The following is a 13,128-nucleotide window of genomic DNA, read 5'->3' as shown; positions in this document are numbered from 1 at the left end:
CTTTAGACTTTACAAAGTACGTTCAAGGCTTGCCACACCTTAAGTCTGAAAGCGAGGAATAAGGTATTATAAAATGATGCAAATGCATCAAACAGATTTTCATCTGCAGTGCCTGCTTTGCTCCTTTTTCATTTCTTTATGAGAGGCATGCACATTAGGCTTTGAGAATAAATACTGCCGGTAGGAGGAGGGATAATTTTATCATCATCATCATGGTCTCAGCATTGTCATGTTTTTTGATGTCTGTACTCTCAGTGTTTTACATAGATGTTGTAAGATCTGTTTGTACAAATAATTGCATGATTTTGGACATTAGAACCAAATGCTAGATCTTTGATCAAGTTTTAGAAGTCTAGTCAAACTTAACAATAATATCCTTTTAAGCTTGCTTTTTCACATGATTTTTCTTATGCTTTGGATCTATCATCAAAAAATCCAAGAACCTTATGCTTTGCTAGTCACTTTGTTGAGGTTCCTAAGGGTCTATGGACCTTTCTGGGTGTTCGGGTACCTTTTTGCCTTTTTCTTGTAATATTTTAAATAGGTGGTAGGCAATGAATCCATGCCTTGCCCATCTTTCAACAAAACATCAAGAAACTTTATTCACGTCCGCTCACTAGTGGAATTTTCAGCCTAATAGGAGGAGAGTTTGCTTTTCTAGGACTTTGTGTATCATATACACATGATTATATGAGATTCAGGTTGAGAGGGTGGAATTTATAGAATCACCAGCATTCTTGCATGTGAAATTTGATGCTCTTCTTGTCAACAGATCTAGCAAACTTTTAGCATGTTTGGGCTAAGTATCCAAAACACTAGATTACTTAATATATTTCTAGTGAGTATAGCTTCTGACTGACCATATCTAAAAGGTGGAAAATTGTAATATGATAGTTATGAGGACTTGTCATTAGTCGGTATTGTTTTTACCAGCATCAGTGGAACTGTCCTGAATCGCCCGATTCGGAGCATACCGAGCCGTATTGGCAGTGGACCAGGATATTTCCGGCCTTCAAATCGAGAAACTGACGAAGGAGGGGGAGAGGGAGGAGGAAAAGAGAGGGGGGAGGGAGGGAGAGGGAGGAAGAGGAGGGAGGGTGGCGAACGGCCAGTGTAGGCTGGTGGAGGGGTGCCGAGGGGTGGAGAAGGGGCTCTGCCCTCTGGTTCTTCTGTTTCGTTCAAAATAGTAGTCCCGAAGGGCCTTTTAATTTCGAAGAATTTAATTGAAGTTGGCAAGCCCCTCCTTCACCCCTCCGCGTCCCTCCGCTGGTTGTCTGCCACCCTCTTTCTCTCTCCCTTCCTTCCTCCCTCTCCCTCTCCCTCCCTCCCTCTCTCTCTCTCTCTCTTTTTCTCTCTTCTGTTCTCCCTCTCCCCGCCCTCTCCGCCGTGTCGAGCCATGCTCCATTGGCCTCCGCCGGCCTTCTCCCTCTCCCTCCCTTCCTTCCTCTCCTTCTCCCTCCCTCTCTCCCCTCTCTCTCTTCCTATCTCTTGTTCTCCCTCACCTCTGCCCTCTCTGTTGTGTCGGTACGAGCCTAGCACAGGGGCGTAACGAACCTTGCTGCTAGGTAACTGGTACGGGCCCCAATACCGGCACAACAATCCGTGGTTTTTACCATATTTTTGATAAACTTTGGAAGAATACCTTTATAGGTGTTTGAAAATATCATTTGTGGCTAATAGAATACTTCAATTCTTCTAGATATGATCCAGACCCGCCAAGCTTACTTGTTGGTTGCCTAGCTGCATCCTTCACCATGCTTATTTTCAGTTACCTGCATTTTTTTTATTGACATAGTATTGTGTGTCCATCTACATTCCTAATGCTTAGATCAATGCAAAGTAAGGGATTAAAAGTTCTAAGCTTAAAACCCAAAATATTTTGAAACATGTTGATGTAACTAACCTTGTCATGTCTTTTATGTAAATGTTAATAATTCGGCAAACACTTGCCAGCACAGTTTGTGATTATACATGCATTTATTTGATAGGTCTTTTGATCCGTATCTAAATCTCTAATATTTGGTGAACTAGGGCCTGCCCTAGTATTCATACTCCTATGCTTAGCAGCCAGAGATATTGCTTTGATTATTGGGCGATGCATCCCCAAAAAATCTGGACTTGGATAATAGTAGTGTGGTTTCTTTACATAAATATAGGTCAGGGATAAGTTGATTGAAATCATATATAGTGATTTTTGAGAAAAAACGTTGTGCATACAAAGATAATGCAATAAACAATGTGAAAATTGGCAAAAAAGGAGAAAGAAAAAAGGGATGAGAATAATTAATAAGAAGATCTAATTAAATGAAAGAGATATTTATAACTTTAAATTATAAAGAAAACAGCCTGATAATCTTATTGAATTAGTAAATTGTATGGCAAAAAGATTATAATGATTATCTCATTAAGTTAAGAAAAGAATTAAACAGCTTGAAAGAAAGAAAGATAAAGACTTGGAATGTTAAGATCAAAAATTAAAATTTGAAAGCAAAAAAAAAAATAAATATTCGGAGTGTTAAGATCAAAAATTAAAATTTATGTTACAATATGTTTGTAACAAGACCATGTTTTCAGTCGCTCAAACATATAAGAATTTCTATGATATAAAAAAAATCTAAACAAAACTATTAACAAAGGCAAATAACTGATCATATAACAATTAGTTTAGCTCTTTTTCTCCCCAATTTAAATTAGTATGAAAAGAGAAGGCTTTACCTTGTTGTCTGGAACTTGTCAACAGAACACCTGGTTCGTTTGAATTGGCTCCTGTTTCCGGAATTCATGATTCCATAAAGAAGGGAAGAAGAGAGATATGAATATGGTGAAATGGCAGTTCTATCCTACATATTGTGTGCATATGTGTGGGCTATGGGGTTCCTACTTTCTCCTCTCTCTCTCTCATCACCCCCCTTTTGTCGGAAAGGGAGAGATTCCCCCCCTTCCCTTCTCCCCCCCCTCTTTTTTGGGGGTGGGAGGCAGTGAAATACATTAAACAGGGGATGTTTGTATATGTTATTGGTATACTTGCTTGAGTAGGAATATAAGAAGTTGATCTTTGAAGGTGATAATTCTGGACATGAAATTTACTGCAACTGGGCATCCTAAAATTTTGTTTTGGGATGGACTTTTGTTTTACGCTAGATAGATTGGGCAGGGCTTTCTTATTAAAATGTGGCGGGAAATCCTAGTAGTGATAAATCAAGGGAAACTAAAGAATAATTTCATGAGCATGAAGAGGACAAAGAGACTTTTGTATTTCTTGTTTAATTAAATAGAAAAAATATATTTTGAAGAAGTTTTATCAGCCAATTTTTGTGCATAATGCAATATGACAATTTTTTGAATGTGGACTGGTAAATAATTTTTTCCTGGCTGTTGATTGTGCCCTAGTGTCTGCTCTCTCCACATCACTGTTAATTTCTGCTCTAACTGTTGCAATGCTTTAATTCCTGCCTTTTTCTTCATAAAATCAGCTCAAGAAAATGGTTATAAATATACATCTAACACATTCTTTGGAGAGGTTTTGATTTTCAGTGACTAAATCTGAGTCCAGGAGATGGCATTCTGATGATAGTTTAACTGTGTTTATGTTGTTTCACATATACATGCTGAAAACTTAAGTCTATATAGCATAGCACTTGTATTATCTTCTTCCATAGTTCATCCATAAATAAATCGATTCTTATTTCTAATAACCTCAGAGTGGCAATGTTGGAGTCATGTGGTTAAGCTCGGTGTCAGATTATTGATACGCTGGATTAAAATTTTCTACAACATCACAATTAAGGTTTTAAGTACTAGACTGCACTGTTCTGTACCATCCGTACCATACAGGGCAGGCATGGAATTGTTACATGGTACACTGCCCATACTGACACTAGGTTCTGGACCAGCATACTTAGGGCTGAAAAGCAGGTTAAATATAATCATGCCATATCTCATTCATATTCATTTGGATGCAAATTCTTATATTGGATCGAATCCAGATATGGATCTAGATACGTAGTTAAAATTTTTGCTGGATCTGGATCTGGATTTTAAGGATTTTTCTAGATCTGGATCTTCAACTAAGCAAAAAAAGCACCAAAATAATTCCTCAAGTTGGAATCAAAACTATGCACTCCTACCTAGCCGAGAGCCCATCAACCACTATACTAATACTCAGCCTGCTTTAAAATGGTGGGTAGTTGTACATATTTTAAATCTATTCACATCCTTAAATTGAGTTTTTAAGTCTGTTGTGATGTTAAATAATTAATTTTTTCCATAAAAATTCAATCATTTTCTAGTAGAAAATAAAAAATGAATATACTTCATTTTATTCTTTATGTGTTTTCAAAAACTTATTGTTTAATTATTTAAACAATATTAATAAACAAGGTCCGTAATCTTGGTACCGGGTACCGTATTGGTACGTTATCGGTTCGGTACAATATGGTATGGTACGGTACTTTCTATGTCGAAATAACTTTCTTATTCACTTTCTCAATTTTTATCTCGGTACGCTCGGTACGGATCTGTACGCACCTTGATACGCCTCAGTATGGGTCGGTACGCCTCAGTACGGGGCAATATGAGGCTGTACCGACTTGAATGTATGTTTCGTACCGATTTTCTTTCGATACGATACGGTACGCTCCGTACTGGGCGGTATGGGCGGTACGGCAAACCTTGTCAATAACTTTTATATATTCATATGTTATATAATTTCTCACAGTTTTCTAGGATTCATCGCTATTTTCTATTTAGGCTACAATTAAAGGTAGTGTGGATTATTAATTTGTGTCACTTAAATCATGTCTTTGATATAGAAAATATATTTATATTTTACTTGTAGTCCGAATAATTGACCGAGCGATCGGACTGATGATTGATGACCCAACACCTGCAAGGTCTGTCCATATTCCAGATTAATATCTATGCATTAGACCCTTACCTAGTTACTCATGTGCTACGTGCAATTTGGATGTGGATTGTCCTCATCCTTTATAGTTATGCTATTGATAGTTCTCATTATTGAATTTGGCTCAAAATCTGAATTGTATCCGAAATAATATCCAACTTATATCTGTATTTGATAGAAAAGATATCGATACAAGAATTGTCCAGCTTGTATCTATTTTCATTTAAAACAAATGGGCATATGCTTAATATTTGATTCATATTTGTCCTATTTAGAACAAATATCGATACTAATTTGGGATCCGTTTACTATCCGTATCGATATTCATATCCGCGGGAAAAACATGGGTACTTCTATGGATATACTAATTTCCGATCTATATCCGATCTATTTTCAACCTTAGGCATATTGCACTGATACTCTGTATGCCCATTACCATCGGATGCTAGTATGGGTGTGGCACCAGTACTCAAACCTTGATTACAGCATTTACTTCCTTTTCATATGTACAACTTTGAGTACACGCATTAAGCAATTATTTTCAGCCTCTTGACTTTTTTACTATCAACTGCTTGCAGTTCTTTGACGGTTTTGGTTATCATGGAAGTTCTTTTGAGCAGACATACCGTTGCTATTCTGCATCTTTTATTGATAAGGTTTGGTATTCTTTTCTTGCTGTAACTCACTGGTTTTACTGAATTTTAAGTTTTCTATATGTTGAATGCTGTTTATGATTTTCACAGCCTTTTCCTTGATGTCCAAAGATTGATTGATTGTATGGTTGACTATTTTCTAACACTTGCCAAATATGCTCTGGCTTGCAAGACTCAAGTTTCATAATGGAGTTACTATTAGGGGGCATGAATGACAGTAGACGTAGTTGCCAACCATATATAGTTTTTTATCAAATAATTGTTTTTCTGGTTGTCATGGCACATGAGAATTTCAGCAGATGTACCATTTCCACCAGTATCCTATGGTATTATGTCACAGACTTGTCTCCTTGATTGTGAAATGGTAGAGGAAATCAGATATTGTCATCATGTTCTTTTTTGGTACAATATCATGTTCTTTTTCAATGTATATATTTTCTGCACTCCATCCCGATTAAGCTTTGAGGTTATACAAACATGACATTGGAACTAATATTGGTTCCATGCTGTTCTATAGCCATGATTTGGGAATCCTAACGCCCTACTCTTCGTACTTGGCACCATCTTATTAGGAGTGGAGCTGATCAATTATATTTTCCTCTTTTGGCTTAGAAATTCTTGTATGCTCGTGGCACATTGGGGATGGTGTTTTGCATTCAACTTGATGGAAGTGATGCTCATCATATGTGGATCAGCTGATAATTCTGGTCCCTGAGATGTGTAAAACACAGAAACCAACTCATGGATATGAAATCATCTTTCTTTGTTTTGGCTTAGAAAATATTAAAATACTTGTATGGAATTCACCATTCAACTTGTTGGAAGTGATATTCATTTCAAATGGATTAACTAATAATTCTGGTACATGGGACATGTAAAATGCAAAACTAAATAACTAACATGGATGCAAAGTCATCTATAATACTCAGAAAAACCAGCAAGTGCAGCCAATCACTCAAGATCAATCTGTATAAACACAAAATCTGCAGTAGAGACCCTTTATCTAACTGATACTTGTCATATTGTCATTGCTTGACATTGCTGTAATCATGTTCAAAAAGCAACGTAGAAACAGATCTTCTCTGTTAACAACTGTGTATGCATGGAGAAATTTCAACATTGTAAATTTGCTAAGAACAAAGCAGATGCCGCGAACCATTTAGATTGCTGCACAGATTACTTAATATCTATTTGGAGTAGAGGTTGGCTTATTGAAGGTGGCACTTTCTCTTTAAGGAATTGAAGGAGGAATGAAGTTCTCTTGCACAGAGATGATGACAACACCAAGGATCCGCCATTGATATCAAGAGTAATGAAGCACCACATCTAATCTCAATGACCTGATAACCCCCTGAGAGCCCTTCATATTTCCTCAATTTCTACTCAGATCTGTGTTTATGGAAGTAAACAATCACCTGTACACACAGCTGCAGATTTGAGCAGTAACAGCGGCCTTTAAAGGCATAGCCAATAAGCATCATGAGTGCTGAAGGGATTATATTTAAGAAGAACGACAAAAGAGAAGAAAATGAATCTGGAATAAGAGAACCAAGAGAAAAGGAGGCAGGCACACTGGTTGCTATTTACCTGGTGTCTTTATAGTTAGGGCTACCACGGTTGGTCCAGAAGACAAGATATCCCTGGATAGCAGTTGAGTAGTATGTGCCTTTTCTCAATACGATTTGAACCATAATATAGTTCCATCTACATAATTACATCACAAAGTAGCACATTATTCATCTCTTCAGAAGTTTAATTAATCTTCAAGAATTTTTAAAAAGTTGCTGAATTTCTACCTGGCATTTGACCCCGTGACGTTTTGATGGTTGTCATTTAGTAGGATGAAGCTAAACATGAAACTAGAAGAATTTGCAAATAATTTTTCTTTTCAGACTCAAGTCTTTTTGTTGATAACTTTCATTGCATATTTAAGTCTTTTTGTTTGAGAGGATCACATAATTGACATGTTGACAGTGGTGCTTCTCGTGCAATTTTTTGACTTTGACAATATTTGCACAAAAAAAGGGAAAAAGAAATTTTGGCCATCCTGAATCAGATGTGGTGAAAATAATGAATAGGGTTCTGGTCAGGCATCCAGATGAGATAGGTTGACAAGGCTGGTCAACTTGAAGGAAAATGAGGATTCATTTGCCATTTTCTTTGATCTCCTAGGCTGCCCAAAATGAAGATTAGACTGATATTTCATAAAATGGATTTTTATTTGGCATGTAGGATGAATTTTTTAAGTTAGCTACTAGCTAAGAGCTACATAAAATAGAAATTATTTATTATTTCTGTATTGTTTTAATTAATTAATTAATTAATACTATTATTACTATTTTTCTGCCCAGTTGACCCAATCTGATGCAAAGCCAACTGTTTTGGGTATGGGCTTGCAATTCTCAAATATGGTCAAATCCAACTTGAGTCTGGGTTAAACATTTTTTGACAGCATATTTGACATGATCTAAACCCAACTAAGTCCACCGAATTGCCATGCTAGTGATGTGCAGGTTTTAGGTAACTGACTGGTATAGATTAGCTTTCTTTCTTGATATTTTTAATTTCAGCATGGCAGAATATTTCATTTCATTTTTCTGTCTACTTTTCGAAGCCTCACAATAAGAAAAAAACAAAAATGTCTTATCTGGTTCAGTGAACTTCAATAAAGAGGGCTGCTTTTCACCATGATTCTAAAATTGGACTTTTGTATTTCATGTTTATCCTTGTAATAATTCTAATGTCTTTCTCTGCAGCCCCATCTGGAGAGTGGTGATAAAAGTATGTATTCTCCAAATCCTTCATTAACCTGTATCAGATCAAATTTTGTATTTTAGATAACAACTGCTGATGTCGTAACATCTTTTCTGTTATTTCAGTTATAATGCCTCCCTCTGCTCTTGATCGACTTGGTAAATTGAGCCCTTTCCCTCTTTTTCCCTTATATTTCAATCTTAATGTTACTGTCTATGCTTATAAAATAAGCATTCATTTATTTGGCTGTTTGTATCTTTCTGATATTTTTTTTTTTTGATTCTTTGCAGCATCCTTGCACATCGATTATCCAATGTTGTTTGAACTTCACAATGCTGCAACGGAACGGGTTTCACATTGTGGAGTTCTAGAGTTTATTGCAGAAGAGGCATGATCTACATGCCATACTGGGTAGGCATCATTAAGAGAACTCTTAATTTCGTTTGTTTAATCTAATGTATCTACAAATGGAGCTAAAAAGGAACCTTCTGTTTCTTTTAATTTTTCTTCCTTTTGTCCTTAGATGATGCAAAATCTTCTTTTACAAGAGGGAGATACTGTGCATGTCAAAAATGCCACCCTCCCTAAGGGTACATATGTGAAACTGCAGCCACACACGAAAGACTTTCTAGATATCTCAAACCCAAGGCCATGTTAGTAATTTCCTTATGTACCTTTGCTAGCATATCTGCTGGCTCCTGTATCATATTTGTTATTGATGCTTTTGTATATAAAATTGAATGTTATTTTTCTAGTAACTGATTAGCTGCATTAGCATGGCCAGGTATTAACCTTTTTTCTTTTACTGCAGCTTGGAGACAACTTTAAGGAGCTTCTCCTGTTTGACTACAGGTGATAGTATCATGGTAGCTTACAACAATAAAAAGTACTACATAGATATTGTGGAAACAAAACCTGCTTCTGCAATTAGTATCATTGAGACAGACTGTGAGGTGGACTTTGCACCTCCCCTTGATTATAAAGAACCTGAACAACCGCAACAACCTTTAATTCCTCCCAGCCAAGCACCAGTTCAAGGTTCCCATTCTGGATTACCCTTCTTATTGCTACTACTTTTATTTCTTTGATTTCCTTTCATTATCCTTTTGGTTTTCAAATTTATGTTTTGCTGAAAATAAATGTGGCTTATCCATGCAAAATATAGGACCATTTTCTTATTAGAAATGTATCTAAGATCTGGTAGTTCCATCATCCATTACCTGCCTTAATATTTCTGTAAATGTATTTGAATATGCTTTGCCTGTATGGATCTTCTTTGTGCTGTTTTCAGTCAGAAGATAGTGTGTTATATCATGCTTCCAAAGGCCAAATATCTTGAGTGAAGAGCTAAAATATATTGGGGCAAATTTGCTTTTAGTTGTTTTTGTTGATGGCAGAAAGTTCTGTGCATGAGGTGCCATGTCCTGTTCTATATATGTGTGTGTAGGCTGTTATCCCCATCAAATGCTCATCACGTTATAGTTTCTCCTCAAGTTGCACAACATTGTCAGACATATTGTGCAAGGCTGGCTTGTATATTTCCTGTATACAGATTGTTGGATTTAACTACCAGAATCTCCTCATTGCCTACATGCCTCTGCTGGATACTCTTGGAACCAAAATTACTAGATTAGACTTGTCACCTGCTTGCAACAAAAATTATATCAGTCAGTACTAAATTTATAGAGGAGCTCAAATATGAATTTATTTTTATGGTATCATCAAATATGGATATTTATTTTTATCAGGTCCTCCCTTCAAATACAGGCAGATGATTGTTAGGTTTAGTTTCTTGATTAGGTTTTTTGGTGAAAGTTATTGATCCATTGGACTGCTTGTTGGGACTTCTAGGATTCTGAGTGGCTTATCTGGAGACATAAGCTACTATGAAGCATGGACAACTTTTTCCGTGCATGCACACAAATAGTTTCTTTTAGCCTGTGCCTTCATTTTAATTGCATATGGTGGGGTACTGCAGTAATAATTATCGTATAGAGAACATTTTCCAACCTGTGTTTATCTGAAGGTCACTTAAATACCTATTTATCTTATAACAACTTAAATATGGGTGTAAGCCTGACTGGAGTTTGTCTGCTGATACCAAGTATGCGATTGGTGGAAGTCAATAAAGTTATATGTGGCTAAAGGGTTTGCTGTTTTTAGTGCTTGCTTGTCATGCTACAGTTGAGAAAATAATTCATTTGTGTTGCTGGATTAGTTAATTCACTGTACATATGTGAACAGCCTACTTTGTAACTTCTGAGTTCTGACAGATCAGAAATCTTGCTTTTTGTATGTATGTATCTTTATGCAGCTCTAATGTTTGTCTATACTGAGGCACTATTTTTTGGATTCCCGATCTTGCATGAAGTGTTCTTCATGGTCCACCTATCATGTATGTCGGAGATAGGAAATTTTTGTTCCAGTTCTGTGTACCTAATTAATTGGATGTCTATGTTTCAAGGCATCTGATGATTTAGCGAAAGAGGAGATAACTTGTGTTCTATCAAAATTTATTATGATTTATGTACTCTCTTCAAAGTTACAGTTCAAGAGGCTGAAGCTGATGCTGAACCAAAGTTCAGCCCCTTTACTGGCATTGGGAGGCGGTTGGATGGAAAGCCTTCAATGCATCAAGAGCCAACAATCTCTTCTTCTGTAGTGAATGATCAGATGGAAGCACCAAAAGATGCGAATCGGCACTCAACAACACCTACACCACAAAGTAGTAGTTCTGCACGTCAACCTGTGGGAAAGCTTGTCTTTGGTTCAAATGCAAACCATGCTCCAGAAGAAGCACAGGTGTCTTCAGCTAATCTAACATCCACCTCTCTCTCTCTCTCTCTCTCTCTCTCTCTCTCTCTCTCTTATGCTTCGCTGCGTGTAAATTGATTGTTTGGGGAAGTGAAAGGAATTTGACCAGTTTCTCTTCCAGAAGATCTCTCTTCTTGGCCAACTCATACAGGCTGCTATTTTAAAAGCTAGTATGCAGGTTGAAGCTAATATGCGTAGTAGCATCAGTGGTAGCCCATTTTCCTGGTGGAAATAATCTATAGCACCGAGTTCTTTTCTGCAGCTTCATTTTTTAAGCTCAGTTGAATGAATTTTTTCCCAGGGAATTAGCTATTCAGTTTTAGATTGGTAGCGCTTGATCATCAAATATGCTTTTTAAATTTTTGCAAGAAGGAAAATTTAAGAGGAGAAAAGTGCATAAATAAGCATGGCTTCTTTGGTTGCTTGCCTCATGTGCTCATTGTAATTAATCGCTGGATTGCAAGAAACCAGATATTGATAATTTATTATTTAACGATTGCAGCGTATTTAGACTTTGTCATCACACAATATTCACCTGTTATGTTAAGCTAAAAAAAAGGAAGAGGGAACTGAGAGAAATATCAAAAACAACTTATGGCTACAACCAATAAGTTTTTCTCGAGTTTTTTATACAACAATTAGAATTCCTAAATGGAATCTCCACCATAAATTAACTTGTGCTGATTTGTGTTGCAGGTGGCTACAAAAGAAACAAAAGCAGAAACTCTCAAGGAAGAAGAGCTCAAGTTCCAGGCATTTACTGGGAGGAGTTACTCATTGAAGGGTTAATTAAGTGTTCACTGTATGTCTTGTCTTTTCATGAATCAAAAATGTTCTTTTCACACGAGATATGTTTCATAATTTGTTTGCACACCAAGGTTTCCTCGATATATAAATATTTATCTTCACATTGAAACAGGTGCATTCCAGTTTTCACCAATTTGTGAATTTCTGATGTTTGAGTCAGTCACGATTTATAATTGACTTTGAGTTACTCGATTTGGGACCCAATAGAGAAGTAGCACTGTTAAAACAAAGGATAACCTTAATACGTGCAGAAAACATACGCCATGTTCTAAGAAATATGGAATTTGAAATGCTGAATCTTGTTGAATGATTCTTGAGATTTCCGTAATAATAGAATCATCATTAGTAAGTTGGGATATTATGATTATTGCCAAATTGTTGTGAAGGTGGAATATTTACATCTGATGAGATTTGATAAGTTGTTATCTTATTTAACTATTGATAGCAGCTGGTATTGTTGCTGTAGTTGGTGTTGCTTTGTTCATTCTTGCTTTTGCATGTGTTAGCCTAAAAGCAGATTGGTTTATCATGTTCAATTGCTTCTCTCTTTTACTTACATCATAGTAATTTTGAAACCTTTATATTTCCACATGTTATAGAGATTTTTCAGTTTTCTTCTTAGTTGGGTAATTCTGGAGTGATTGCAAATCGCATAATCTCATTCCCTGTTAGACTACTTAACTGGTTCGAATTATTCTTCTGCTATTCTTGTCTCATAAGCCAAGACCATCATTGTTTGTCCCATTCCATCGAAGAACTTGGATTTTATTAGGTAGTAGTCATACTAAATATGGCCATTGCTGACCTGAAGCCATTGTTTCATTACCATTGCCAACAATAAGTGATTCCAAAAGCAGCTTGATGATTGTATATCTCCTGCCAGCTAAAAAGCCTGATTACGTGATATCATGTCTGGGCATTGCCAAGGTTGTTGCCTCTGGATCGGGTCTCCATGAATAAACACTGGTTAGGAAATGCTTTAAATCTGGCACTGCCTTCCAAGGAGAATAAATGGGTTCAGGATTCCTCTTAGGGTTCTTCTTAGCTCACAGGTACCAGAGGACTTTCTTTGGAGGAAAAAGCACCATATTCTGTGCAACAACTTGCATGCGCATGTGAGCAAAAGATAACGATAAAAATATTGAAAGAGGGGAAAGTTGGTCAGGACTCAGGAGGCTTTTGGAGGCTTTTGCAAGA

At 36.6% G+C, this 13,128-nt stretch overlaps 1 pseudogene; it reads left to right on the top strand.

The window, feature by feature from the left end:
* The first annotated feature begins 5,482 nt into the window (after positions 1-5,482).
* Positions 5,483-12,161, top strand: LOC120105923 (annotated as a pseudogene).
* The last annotated feature ends 967 nt before the right edge of the window (positions 12,162-13,128 follow it).

The sequence above is a fragment of the Phoenix dactylifera genome, unplaced genomic scaffold (assembly GCF_009389715.1).
Source record: "Phoenix dactylifera cultivar Barhee BC4 unplaced genomic scaffold, palm_55x_up_171113_PBpolish2nd_filt_p 000397F, whole genome shotgun sequence".
Taxonomy (NCBI): domain Eukaryota; kingdom Viridiplantae; phylum Streptophyta; class Magnoliopsida; order Arecales; family Arecaceae; genus Phoenix; species Phoenix dactylifera.
This window is presented reverse-complemented; position numbering and strand designations above follow the sequence as displayed.